We start from the raw sequence: 13,255 nt of genomic DNA on the forward strand, positions 1-13,255 counted from the left end.
AGAAAAGTCACCATTTTTTTTTCTCGTGGAAATTCCAAACATTGAAAAGGGGGAGGGGGTATCTGTAAATTAAGGTTACCTTCCAACACTTTTGGCCATTATTGTCTTAAAACACTGTAAACATTTTTGGCGTATAACACAAAATTTACGGAAGATATACAGTGTGTTATTCTCCATAATTACGGTTCCATGGGTTATCTTTATTGTCGTTGTTTTTGGACCCCAGTCTCTAGAACATGGAATTTTCTAAAGCCACCTAGTGCCCACATGCTCTACTCCGCCAGGAGTTGGTTTCGTCCCGAGTGACACAATATGTTGCTGTGTAGGCAACAGTATATTAGGACCGGTAACAACAATGCGCATTGAAAGTCCTTTCCTTCTCCCCGCCGTAAATTGCCGTTCTGTTGTTCAATGAAGTTCACCACGTTAAAAACCGTATTGCAGCGTAAATTTGGTATCTAGAGGTACAATTGCGTGCAAAATATACAAAATATTTTTAGCAGACAATGTACCTGTGCATGTCGACGTATTGTTCCTTTGAAGTTACTCCCCACAATAGTTATATAGCAAGGTTCTTTTTATTTTTGTTCCGCTAATTCAAAACCTCAACCACAGACATGTAAACACCATGTGCTTGGAACTGAAAATTTGTTGTTGTACTATTGTTTTCCCGGTTTTATTAAGTAAATGCATTTTAGATGGCCTTCAGGTGATGTAGCGAGAGTGAATGGCGACCTATTGACGTATAATTGTTAATACATGACTACAAAACGGTGTTTCACGCAGTACTCCACACAGTACCCACCAAAGTATGTGGCAATTTTCGAGGCCAGTGAGGTACGTTTCGATACAACTTGAATGGTTATGGATAGAATTTAATACTGCAAAGTAACTGATTGTGATTTGTCCCCTTGGAATAAAGAAATTCCTTCATTTTGAACAGTACTCCCTTCTATTGCGGGAACTTAAAAGATTAATTGAGTAATAGTTCTCATTTATATTCGTTCGATGGAGTACTGTGTAAATAGTGTTTAAAACCAAACTTTACAGTCTGCAATCCTATGAAAACAAAGTTTGGATTACAATGGTCACTACTAAGCGCTTAGTTGAAGCCAAAGACGAACAAAACAGCGACATTTTCCTCGGAATGTATGGAGTACTGTTGAGGAGAACTGTGTAGCATTGACTATATACTGTAACCTGATCCTCGAGGCTACACACAGGGTTCAATAACATTTGGAAGCCACTTACGACCTATCCTAGCAAAATCTATCGCGTATTTATGGCAAATATTGCATGTCTAACACAGCAAATAGATGTATGGTACAGCTCACCGGGAATTATTCTTATTCATTTCGTCATCCCACGTTACTATTTGCGAGATTATCAACAAGAAATATGAAGACGATTTTTGAGCTTGATTTCAGCAATAACTTGAACGAAACATATCGAAATGCTAATTTTGCCACTTTTTCGAGTTTCTGTTAAAGGAATGAAACCACGTGTATAAAATCGCATTTATTGCGCTTCGACCTTTTTCAGACAATCGTGGTCAAAAGTTGTTGGGAAGGTTGCGGGCATCAGCTCACTTCACACCTAATTCGAAATTTTCTAACTATTTAGGAAATACCATGCTCTTGTGGCCCCCCTCCCCCATATTCAATGTTGGAGTTCTTCAGGTAAGAAAAGTCACCATTTTTTTCCCTGGAAAATCCAACATTGAAAAGGGGGAGGGGGTATCTGTAAAATGAAGTTACCTTCCCAACACTTTTGTCCATGATTGTCTGAAAACAACTGTAAACAGTTTTTGGCGTATAACACAAAATTTACGGAAGATATGCAGTTGTTATTCTCCATAATTACGGTTCCATGGATTATCTTTATTATCGTTGTTTTTGGGCCCCAGTTTCAGAACATGGAATTTGCTAAAGCCACCTATGTGCTCACTCCGAGGAGTGGTTTTCCGTGACACAATATTGCGTTACAACAGTATCTTAGGACCGGTACAACAATGCGCATTGAAAGTCCTTTCTCCGTAAAATTGCCGTTCTGTTTCATGAAGTTCACCACTTAAAAACGTATTGCAGCGTAAATTTGGTATCTAGAGGTACAATTCGTGCAAAATATACAAAATATTTAGAAGACAAGTGACCTGTTAATGGCCGACGGATTGTTCTTTGAGTTACTCCCACAATAGTAATATAGCAAAGGTTCTTTTTTTCCCTAATTCAAACCTCACCAAGACATGTAAACCATGTGCTTGGAACTGAAAATTTGTTGTTGTACTATTGTTTTCCCGGTTTATTAAGTAAATGCATTTTTAGATGGCCTTCAGGTGATGTAGCGAGAGTGAATGGCGACCTATTGACGTATAATCGGTGTTTCACGCAGTACTCCACACAGTACTCCACAAGTATGTGGCAATTTTCGAGGCCAGTGAGGTACGTTTCGATACAACTTGAATGGTTATGGATAGAATTTAATATTGCAAAGTAACTGATTGTGAATTTGTCCCTTGGAATAAAGAAATTCCTTCATTTTGAACAGTACTCCCTTCTATTGCGGGAACTTAAAAGATAATATGAGTAATAAGTACTCATTTATATTCGTTCGATGGAGTACTGTGTAAATAGTGTTTAAAACCAAACTTTACAGTCTGCAATCCTATGAAAAACAAAGTTTGGATTACAATGGTCACTACTAAGCGCTTAGTTGAAGCCAAAGACGAACAAAACAGCGACATTTTCCTCGGAATGTATGGAGTACTGTTGAGGAGAACTGTGTAGCATTGACTATATGACTGTAACCTGATCCTCGAGGCTACACACAGGGTTCAATAACATTTGGAAGCCACTTACGACCTATCCTAGCAAAATCTATCGCGTATTTATGGCAAATATTGCATGTCTAACAACAGCAAATAGATGTATGGTACAGCTCACCGGGAATTATTCTTATTCATTTCGTAAACACCCCACGTTACTATTTGCGAGATTATCAACAAGAAAATATGAAGACGATTTTTGAGCTTGATTTCAGCAATAACTTGAACGAAACATATCGAAATGCTAATATTTTGCCACTTCTTCGAGTTTCTGTTAAAGGAATGAAACCACGTGTATAAAATCGCATTTATTGCGCTTCGACCTTTTTCAGACAATCGTGGTCAAAAGTTGTTGGGAAGGTTGCGGGCATCAGCTCACTTCACACCTAATTCGATTTTTCTAACTATTGCTGAAGTATTTGGGAAATACCATGCTCTTGTGGCCCCCCTCCCCCATATTCAATGTTGGAGTTCTTCAGGTAAGAAAAGTCACCATTTTTTTCCCTGGAAAATCCAACATTGAAAAGGGGGAGGGGGGTATCTGTAAAATGAAGTTACCTTCCCAACACTTTTGTCCATGATTGTCTGAAAACAACTGTAAACAGTTTTTGGCGTATAACACAAAATTTACGGAAGATATGCAGTTGTTATTCTCCATAATTACGGTTCCATGGATTATCTTTATTATCGTTGTTTTTGGGCCCCAGTTTCAGAACATGGAATTTGCTAAAGCCACCTATGTGCTCACTCCGAGGAGTGGTTTTCCGTGACACAATATTGCGTTACAACAGTATCTTAGGACCGGTACAACAATGCGCATTGAAAGTCCTTTCTCCGTAAAATTGCCGTTCTGTTTCATGAAGTTCACCACTTAAAAACGTATTGCAGCGTAAATTTGGTATCTAGAGGTACAATTCGTGCAAAATATACAAAATATTTAGAAGACAAGTGACCTGTTAATGGCCGACGGATTGTTCTTTGAGTTACTCCCACAATAGTAATATAGCAAAGGTTCTTTTTTTCCCTAATTCAAACCTCACCAAGACATGTAAACCATGTGCTTGGAACTGAAAATTTGTTGTTGTACTATTGTTTTCCCGGTTTATTAAGTAAATGCATTTTTAGATGGCCTTCAGGTGATGTAGCGAGAGTGAATGGCGACCTATTGACGTATAATTGTTAATACATGACTACAAAACGGTGTTTCACGCAGTACTCCACACAGTACTCCACAAGTATGTGGCAATTTTCGAGGCCAGTGAGGTACGTTTCGATACAACTTGAATGGTTATGGATAGAATTTAATATTGCAAAGTAACTGATTGTGAATTTGTCCCTTGGAATAAAGAAATTCCTTCATTTTGAACAGTACTCCCTTCTATTGCGGGAACTTAAAAGATTAATTGAGTAATAAGTTCTCATTTATATTCGTTCGATGGAGTACTGTGTAAATAGTGTTTAAAACCAAACTTTACAGTCTGCAATCCTATGAAAAACAAAGTTTGGATTACAATGGTCACTACTAAGCGCTTAGTTGAAGCCAAAGACGAACAAAACAGCGACATTTTCCTCGGAATGTATGGAGTACTGTTGAGGAGAACTGTGTAGCATTGACTATATGACTGTAACCTGATCCTCGAGGCTACACACAGGGTTCAATAACATTTGGAAGCCACTTACGACCTATCCTAGCAAAATCTATCGCGTATTTATGGCAAATATTGCATGTCTAACAACAGCAAATAGATGTATGGTACAGCTCACCGGGAATTATTCTTATTCATTTCGTAAACACCCCACGTTACTATTTGCGAGATTATCAACAAGAAAATATGAAGACGATTTTTGAGCTTGATTTCAGCAATAACTTGAACGAAACATATCGAAATGCTAATATTTTGCCACTTCTTCGAGTTTCTGTTAAAGGAATGAAACCACGTGTATATAAATCGCATTTATTGCGCTTCGACCTTTTTCAGACAATCGTGGTCAAAAGTTGTTGGGAAGGTTGCGGGCATCAGCTCACTTCACACCTAATTCAAATTTTTCTAACTATTTAGGAAATACCGTGCTCTTGTGGCCCCCTCCCCCATATTCAATGTTGGAGTTCTTCAGGTAAGAAAAGTCACCATTTTTTGCCCCTGGAAAATCCAACATTGAAAAGGGGGAGGGGGGTATCCGTAAAATGAAGTTACCTTCCCAACACTTTTGTCCATGATTGTCTGAAAACAACTGTAAACAGTTTTTGGCGTATAACACAAAATTTACGGAAGATATGCAGTTGTTATTCTCCATAATTACGGTTCCATGGATTATCTTTATTATCGTTGTTTTTGGGCCCCAGTTTCAGAACATGGAATTTGCTAAAGCCACCTATGTGCTCACTCCGAGGAGTGGTTTTCCGTGACACAATATTGCGTTACAACAGTATCTTAGGACCGGTACAACAATGCGCATTGAAAGTCCTTTCTCCGTAAAATTGCCGTTCTGTTTCATGAAGTTCACCACTTAAAAACGTATTGCAGCGTAAATTTGGTATCTAGAGGTACAATTCGTGCAAAATATACAAAATATTTAGAAGACAAGTGACCTGTTAATGGCCGACGGATTGTTCTTTGAGTTACTCCCACAATAGTAATATAGCAAAGGTTCTTTTTTTCCCTAATTCAAACCTCACCAAGACATGTAAACCATGTGCTTGGAACTGAAAATTTGTTGTTGTACTATTGTTTTCCCGGTTTATTAAGTAAATGCATTTTTAGATGGCCTTCAGGTGATGTAGCGAGAGTGAATGGCGACCTATTGACGTATAATTGTTAATACATGACTACAAAACGGTGTTTCACGCAGTACTCCACACAGTACTCCACAAGTATGTGGCAATTTTCGAGGCCAGTGAGGTACGTTTCGATACAACTTGAATGGTTATGGATAGAATTTAATATTGCAAAGTAACTGATTGTGAATTTGTCCCTTGGAATAAAGAAATTCCTTCATTTTGAACAGTACTCCCTTCTATTGCGGGAACTTAAAAGATTAATTGAGTAATAAGTTCTCATTTATATTCGTTCGATGGAGTACTGTGTAAATAGTGTTTAAAACCAAACTTTACAGTCTGCAATCCTATGAAAAACAAAGTTTGGATTACAATGGTCACTACTAAGCGCTTAGTTGAAGCCAAAGACGAACAAAACAGCGACATTTTCCTCGGAATGTATGGAGTACTGTTGAGGAGAACTGTGTAGCATTGACTATATGACTGTAACCTGATCCTCGAGGCTACACACAGGGTTCAATAACATTTGGAAGCCACTTACGACCTATCCTAGCAAAATCTATCGCGTATTTATGGCAAATATTGCATGTCTAACAACAGCAAATAGATGTATGGTACAGCTCACCGGGAATTATTCTTATTCATTTCGTAAACACCCCACGTTACTATTTGCGAGATTATCAACAAGAAAATGAAGACGATTTTTGAGCTTGATTTCAGCAATAACTTGAACGAAACATATCGAAATGCTAATATTTTGCCACTTCTTCGAGTTTCTGTTAAAGGAATGAAACCACGTGTATAAAATCGCATTTATTGCGCTTCGACCTTTTTCAGACAATCGTGGTCAAAAGTTGTTGGGAAGGTTGCGGGCATCAGCTCACTTCACACCTAATTCGATTTTTCTAACTATTGCTGTACTATTTGGGAAATATGATGTTCCTGTGGCCCTGCTCGCCCATATTCAATGTTAGAGTTCTTGAGACAAGAAAAGTCACCATTTTTTTTTCTCGTGGGAAATCCAACATTGGTAAGGGGGAGGGGGGTATCTCTAAGTGATGCTACTTTTCCAACGCTTTTGTCCATGATTGTCTGAAAACAACTGTAAACAGTTTTTGGCGTATAACACAAATTTACGGAAGATATGCAGTTGTTATTCTCCATAATTACGGTTCCATGGATTATCTTTATTATCGTTGTTTTTGGGCCCCAGTTTTCAGAACATGGAATTTGCTAAAGCCACCTATGTGCTCACTCCGAGGAGTGGTTTTCCGTGACACAATATTGCGTTACAACAGTATCTTAGGACCGGTACAACAATGCGCATTGAAAGTCCTTTCTCCGTAAAATTGCCGTTCTGTTTCATGAAGTTCACCACTTAAAAACGTATTGCAGCGTAAATTTGGTATCTAGAGGTACAATTCGTGCAAAATATACAAAATATTTAGAAGACAAGTGACCTGTTAATGGCCGACGGATTGTTCTTTGAGTTACTCCCACAATAGTAATATAGCAAAGGTTCTTTTTTTCCCTAATTCAACCTCACCAAGACATGTAAACCATGTGCTTGGAACTGAAAATTTGTTGTTGTACTATTGTTTTCCCGGTTTATTAAGTAAATGCATTTTTAGATGGCCTTCAGGTGATGTAGCGAGAGTGAATGGCGACCTATTGACGTATAATTGTTAATACATGACTACAAAACGGTGTTTCACGCAGTACTCCACACAGTACTCCACAAGTATGTGGCAATTTTCGAGGCCAGTGAGGTACGTTTCGATACAACTTGAATGGTTATGGATAGAATTTAATATTGCAAAGTAACTGATTGTGAATTTGTCCCTTGGAATAAAGAAATTCCTTCATTTTGAACAGTACTCCCTTCTATTGCGGGAACTTAAAAGATTAATTGAGTAATAAGTTCTCATTTATATTCGTTCGATGGAGTACTGTGTAAATAGTGTTTAAAACCAAACTTTACAGTCTGCAATCCTATGAAAAACAAAGTTTGGATTACAATGGTCACTACTAAGCGCTTAGTTGAAGCCAAAGACGAACAAAACAGCGACATTTTCCTCGGAATGTATGGAGTACTGTTGAGGAGAACTGTGTAGCATTGACTATATGACTGTAACCTGATCCTCGAGGCTACACACAGGGTTCAATAACATTTGGAAGCCACTTACGACCTATCCTAGCAAAATCTATCGCGTATTTATGGCAAATATTGCATGTCTAACAACAGCAAATAGATGTATGGTACAGCTCACCGGGAATTATTCTTATTCATTTCGTAAACACCCCACGTTACTATTTGCGAGATTATCAACAAGAAAATATGAAGACGATTTTTGAGCTTGATTTCAGCAATAACTTGAACGAAACATATCGAAATGCTAATATTTTGCCACTTCTTCGAGTTTCTGTTAAAGGAATGAAACCACGTGTATAAAATCGCATTTATTGCGCTTCGACCTTTTTCAGACAATCGTGGTCAAAAGTTGTTGGGAAGGTTGCGGGCATCAGCTCACTTCACACCTAATTCGATTTTTCTAACTATTGCTGAAGTATTTGGGAAATACCATGCTCTTGTGGCCCCCCTCCCCCATATTCAATGTTGGAGTTCTTCAGGTAAGAAAAGTCACCATTTTTTTTCCTGGAAAATCCAACATTGAAAAGGGGGAGGGGGGTATCTGTAAAATGAAGTTACCTTCCCAACACTTTTGTCCATGATTGTCTGAAAACAACTGTAAACAGTTTTTGGCGTATAACACAAATTTACGGAAGATATGCAGTTGTTATTCTCCATAATTACGGTTCCATGGATTATCTTTATTATCGTTGTTTTTGGGCCCCAGTTTCAGAACATGGAATTTGCTAAAGCCACCTATGTGCTCACTCCGAGGAGTGGTTTTCCGTGACACAATATTGCGTTACAACAGTATCTTAGGACCGGTACAACAATGCGCATTGAAAGTCCTTTCTCCGTAAAATTGCCGTTCTGTTTCATGAAATTCACCACTTAAAAGCGTATTGCAGCGTAAATTTGGTATCTAGAGGTACAATTCGTGCAAAATATACAAAATATTTAGAAGACAAGTGATCTGTTAATGGTCTACGTATTGTTCTTTGTGTTACTCCCACAATAGTAATATAGCAAAGGTTCTTTTTTCCCTAATTCAAACCTCACCAAGACATGTAAACCATGTGCTTGGAACTGAAAATTTGTTGTTGTACTATTGTTTTCCCGGTTTATTAAGTAAATGCATTTTTAGATGGCCTTCAGGTGATGTAGCGAGAGTGAATGGCGACCTATTGACGTATAATTGTTAATACATGACTACAAAACGGTGTTTCACGCAGTACTCCACACAGTACTCCACAAGTATGTGGCAATTTTCGAGGCCAGTGAGGTACGTTTCGATACAACTTGAATGGTTATGGATAGAATTTAATACTGCAAAGTAACTGATTGTGAATTTGTCCCTTGGAATAAAGAAATTCCTTCATTTTGAACAGTACTCCCTTCTATTGCGGGAACTTAAAAGATTAATTGAGTAATAAGTTCTCATTTATATTCGTTCGATGGAGTACTGTGTAAATAGTGTTTAAAACCAAACTTTACAGTCTGCAATCCTATGAAAAACAAAGTTTGGATTACAATGGTCACTACTAAGCGCTTAGTTGAAGCCAAAGACGAACAAAACAGCGACATTTTCCTCGGAATGTATGGAGTACTGTTGAGGAGAACTGTGTAGCATTGACTATATGACTGTAACCTGATCCTCGAGGCTACACACAGGGTTCAATAACATTTGGAAGCCACTTACGACCTATCCTAGCAAAATCTATCGCGTATTTATGGCAATATTGCATGTCTAACAACAGCAAATAGATGTATGGTACAGCTCACCGGGAATTATTCTTATTCATTTCGTAAACACCCCACGTTACTATTTGCGAGATTATCAACAAGAAAATATGAAGACGATTTTTGAGCTTGATTTCAGCAATAACTTGAACGAAACATATCGAAATGCTAATATTTTGCCACTTCTTCGAGTTTCTGTTAAAGGAATGAAACCACGTGTATAAAATCGCATTTATTGCGCTTCGACCTTTTTCAGACAATCGTGGTCAAAAGTTGTTGGGAAGGTTGCGGGCATCAGCTCACTTCACACCTAATTCGATTTTTCTAACTATTGCTGAAGTATTTGGGAAATACCATGCTCTTGTGGCCCCCCTCCCCCATATTCAATGTTGGAGTTCTTCAGGTAAGAAAAGTCACCATTTTTTTTGCCATGAAAATCCAACATTGAAAAGGGGGAGGGGGGTATCTGTAAAATGAAGTTACCTTCCCAACACTTTTGTCCATGATTGTCTGAAAACAACTGTAAACAGTTTTTGGCGTATAACACAAAATTTACGGAAGATATGCAGTTGTTATTCTCCATAATTACGGTTCCATGGATTATCTTTATTATCGTTGTTTTTGGGCCCCAGTTTCAGAACATGGAATTTGCTAAAGCCACCTATGTGCTCACTCCGAGGAGTGGTTTTCCGTGACACAATATTGCGTTACAACAGTATCTTAGGACCGGTACAACAATGCGCATTGAAAGTCCTTTCTCCGTAAAATTGCCGTTCTGTTTCATGAAGTTCACCACTTAAAAACGTATTGCAGCGTAAATTTGGTATCTAGAGGTACAATTCGTGCAAAATATACAAAATATTTAGAAGACAAGTGACCTGTTAATGGTCGACGGATTGTTCTTTGAGTTACTCCCACAATAGTAATATAGCAAAGGTTCTTTTTTTCCCTAATTCAAACCTCACCAAGACATGTAAACCATGTGCTTGGAACTGAAAATTTGTTGTTGTACTATTGTTTTCCCGGTTTATTAAGTAAATGCATTTTTAGATGGCCTTCAGGTGATGTAGCGAGAGTGAATGGCGACCTATTGACGTATAATTGTTAATACATGACTACAAAACGGTGTTTCACGCAGTACTCCACACAGTACTCCACAAGTATGTGGCAATTTTCGAGGCCAGTGAGGTACGTTTCGATACAACTTGAATGGTTATGGATAGAATTTAATACTGCAAAGTAACTGATTGTGAATTTGTCCCTTGGAATAAAGAAATTCCTTCATTTTGAACAGTACTCCCTTCTATTGCGGGAACTTAAAAGATTAATTGAGTAATAAGTTCTCATTTATATTCGTTCGATGGAGTACTGTGTAAATAGTGTTTAAAACCAAACTTTACAGTCTGCAATCCTATGAAAAACAAAGTTTGGATTACAATGGTCACTACTAAGCGCTTAGTTGAAGCCAAAGACGAACAAAACAGCGACATTTTCCTCGGAATGTATGGAGTACTGTTGAGGAGAACTGTGTAGCATTGACTATATGACTGTAACCTGATCCTCGAGGCTACACACAGGGTTCAATAACATTTGGAAGCCACTTACGACCTATCCTAGCAAAATCTATCGCGTATTTATGGCAAATATTGCATGTCTAACAACAGCAAATAGATGTATGGTACAGCTCACCGGGAATTATTCTTATTCATTTCGTAAACACCCCACGTTACTATTTGCGAGATTATCAACAAGAAAATATGAAGACGTTTTTTGAGCTTGATTTCAGCAATAACTTGAACGAAACATATCGAAATGCTAATATTTTGCCACTTCTTCGAGTTTCTGTTAAAGGAATGAAACCACGTGTATAAAATCGCATTTATTGCGCTTCGACCTTTTTCAGACAATCGTGGTCAAAAGTTGTTGGGAAGGTTGCGGGCATCAGCTCACTTCACACCTAATTCGATTTTTCTAACTATTGCTGAAGTATTTGGGAAATACCATGCTCTTGTGGCCCCCCTCCCCCATATTCAATGTTGGAGTTCTTCAGGTAAGAAAAGTCACCATTTTTTTCCCTGGAAAATCCAACATTGAAAAGGGGGAGGGGGGTATCTGTAAAATGAAGTTACCTTCCCAACACTTTTGTCCATGATTGTCTGAAAACAACTGTAAACAGTTTTTGGCGTATAACACAAATTTACGGAAGATATGCAGTTGTTATTCTCCATAATTACGGTTCCATGGATTATCTTTATTATCGTTGTTTTTGGGCCCCAGTTTCAGAACATGGAATTTGCTAAAGCCACCTATGTGCTCACTCCGAGGAGTGGTTTTCCGTGACACAATATTGCGTTACAACAGTATCTTAGGACCGGTACAACAATGCGCATTGAAAGTCCTTTCTCCGTAAAATTGCCGTTCTGTTTCATGAAGTTCACCACTTAAAAACGTATTGCAGCGTAAATTTGGTATCTAGAGGTACAATTCGTGCAAAATATACAAAATATTTAGAAGACAAGTGACCTGTTAATGGCCGACGGATTGTTCTTTGAGTTACTCCCACAATAGTAATATAGCAAAGGTTCTTTTTTTCCCTAATTCAAACCTCACCAAGACATGTAAACCATGTGCTTGGAACTGAAAATTTGTTGTTGTACTATTGTTTTCCCGGTTTATTAAGTAAATGCATTTTTAGATGGCCTTCAGGTGATGTAGCGAGAGTGAATGGCGACCTATTGACGTATAATTGTTAATACATGACTACAAAACGGTGTTTCACGCAGTACTCCACACAGTACTCCACAAGTATGTGGCAATTTTCGAGGCCAGTGAGGTACGTTTCGATACAACTTGAATGGTTATGGATAGAATTTAATACTGCAAAGTAACTGATTGTGAATTTGTCCCTTGGAATAAAGAAATTCCTTCATTTTGAACAGTACTCCCTTCTATTGCGGGAACTTAAAAGATTAATTGAGTAATAAGTTCTCATTTATATTCGTTCGATGGAGTACTGTGTAAATAGTGTTTAAAACCAAACTTTACAGTCTGCAATCCTATGAAAAACAAAGTTTGGATTACAATGGTCACTACTAAGCGCTTAGTTGAAGCCAAAGACGAACAAAACAGCGACATTTTCCTCGGAATGTATGGAGTACTGTTGAGGAGAACTGTGTAGCATTGACTATATGACTGTAACCTGATCCTCGAGGCTACACACAGGGTTCAATAACATTTGGAAGCCACTTACGACCTATCCTAGCAAAATCTATCGCGTATTTATGGCAAATATTGCATGTCTAACAACAGCAAATAGATGTATGGTACAGCTCACCGGGAATTATTCTTATTCATTTCGTAAACACCCCACGTTACTATTTGCGAGATTATCAACAAGAAAATATGAAGACGTTATTTGAGCTTGATTTCAGCAATAACTTGAACGAAACATATCGAAATGCTAATATTTTGCCACTTCTTCGAGTTTCTGTTAAAGGAATGAAACCACGTGTATAAAATCGCATTTATTGCGCTTCGACCTTTTTCAGACAATCGTGGTCAAAAGTTGTTGGGAAGGTTGCGGGCATCAGCTCACTTCACACCTAATTCGATTTTTCTAACTATTGGCTGAAGTATTTGGGAAATACCATGCTCTTGTGGCCCCCTCCCCCATATTCAATGATGGAGTTCTTCAGGTAAGAAAAGTCACCATTTTTTGCCCCTGGAAAATCCAACATTGAAAAGGGGGAGGGGGGTATCTGTAAAATGAAGTTACCTTCCCAAC

Source organism: Montipora capricornis, chromosome 7, assembly GCF_036669925.1.
Source record: "Montipora capricornis isolate CH-2021 chromosome 7, ASM3666992v2, whole genome shotgun sequence".
Classification (NCBI taxonomy): Eukaryota; Metazoa; Cnidaria; class Anthozoa; order Scleractinia; family Acroporidae; genus Montipora; species Montipora capricornis.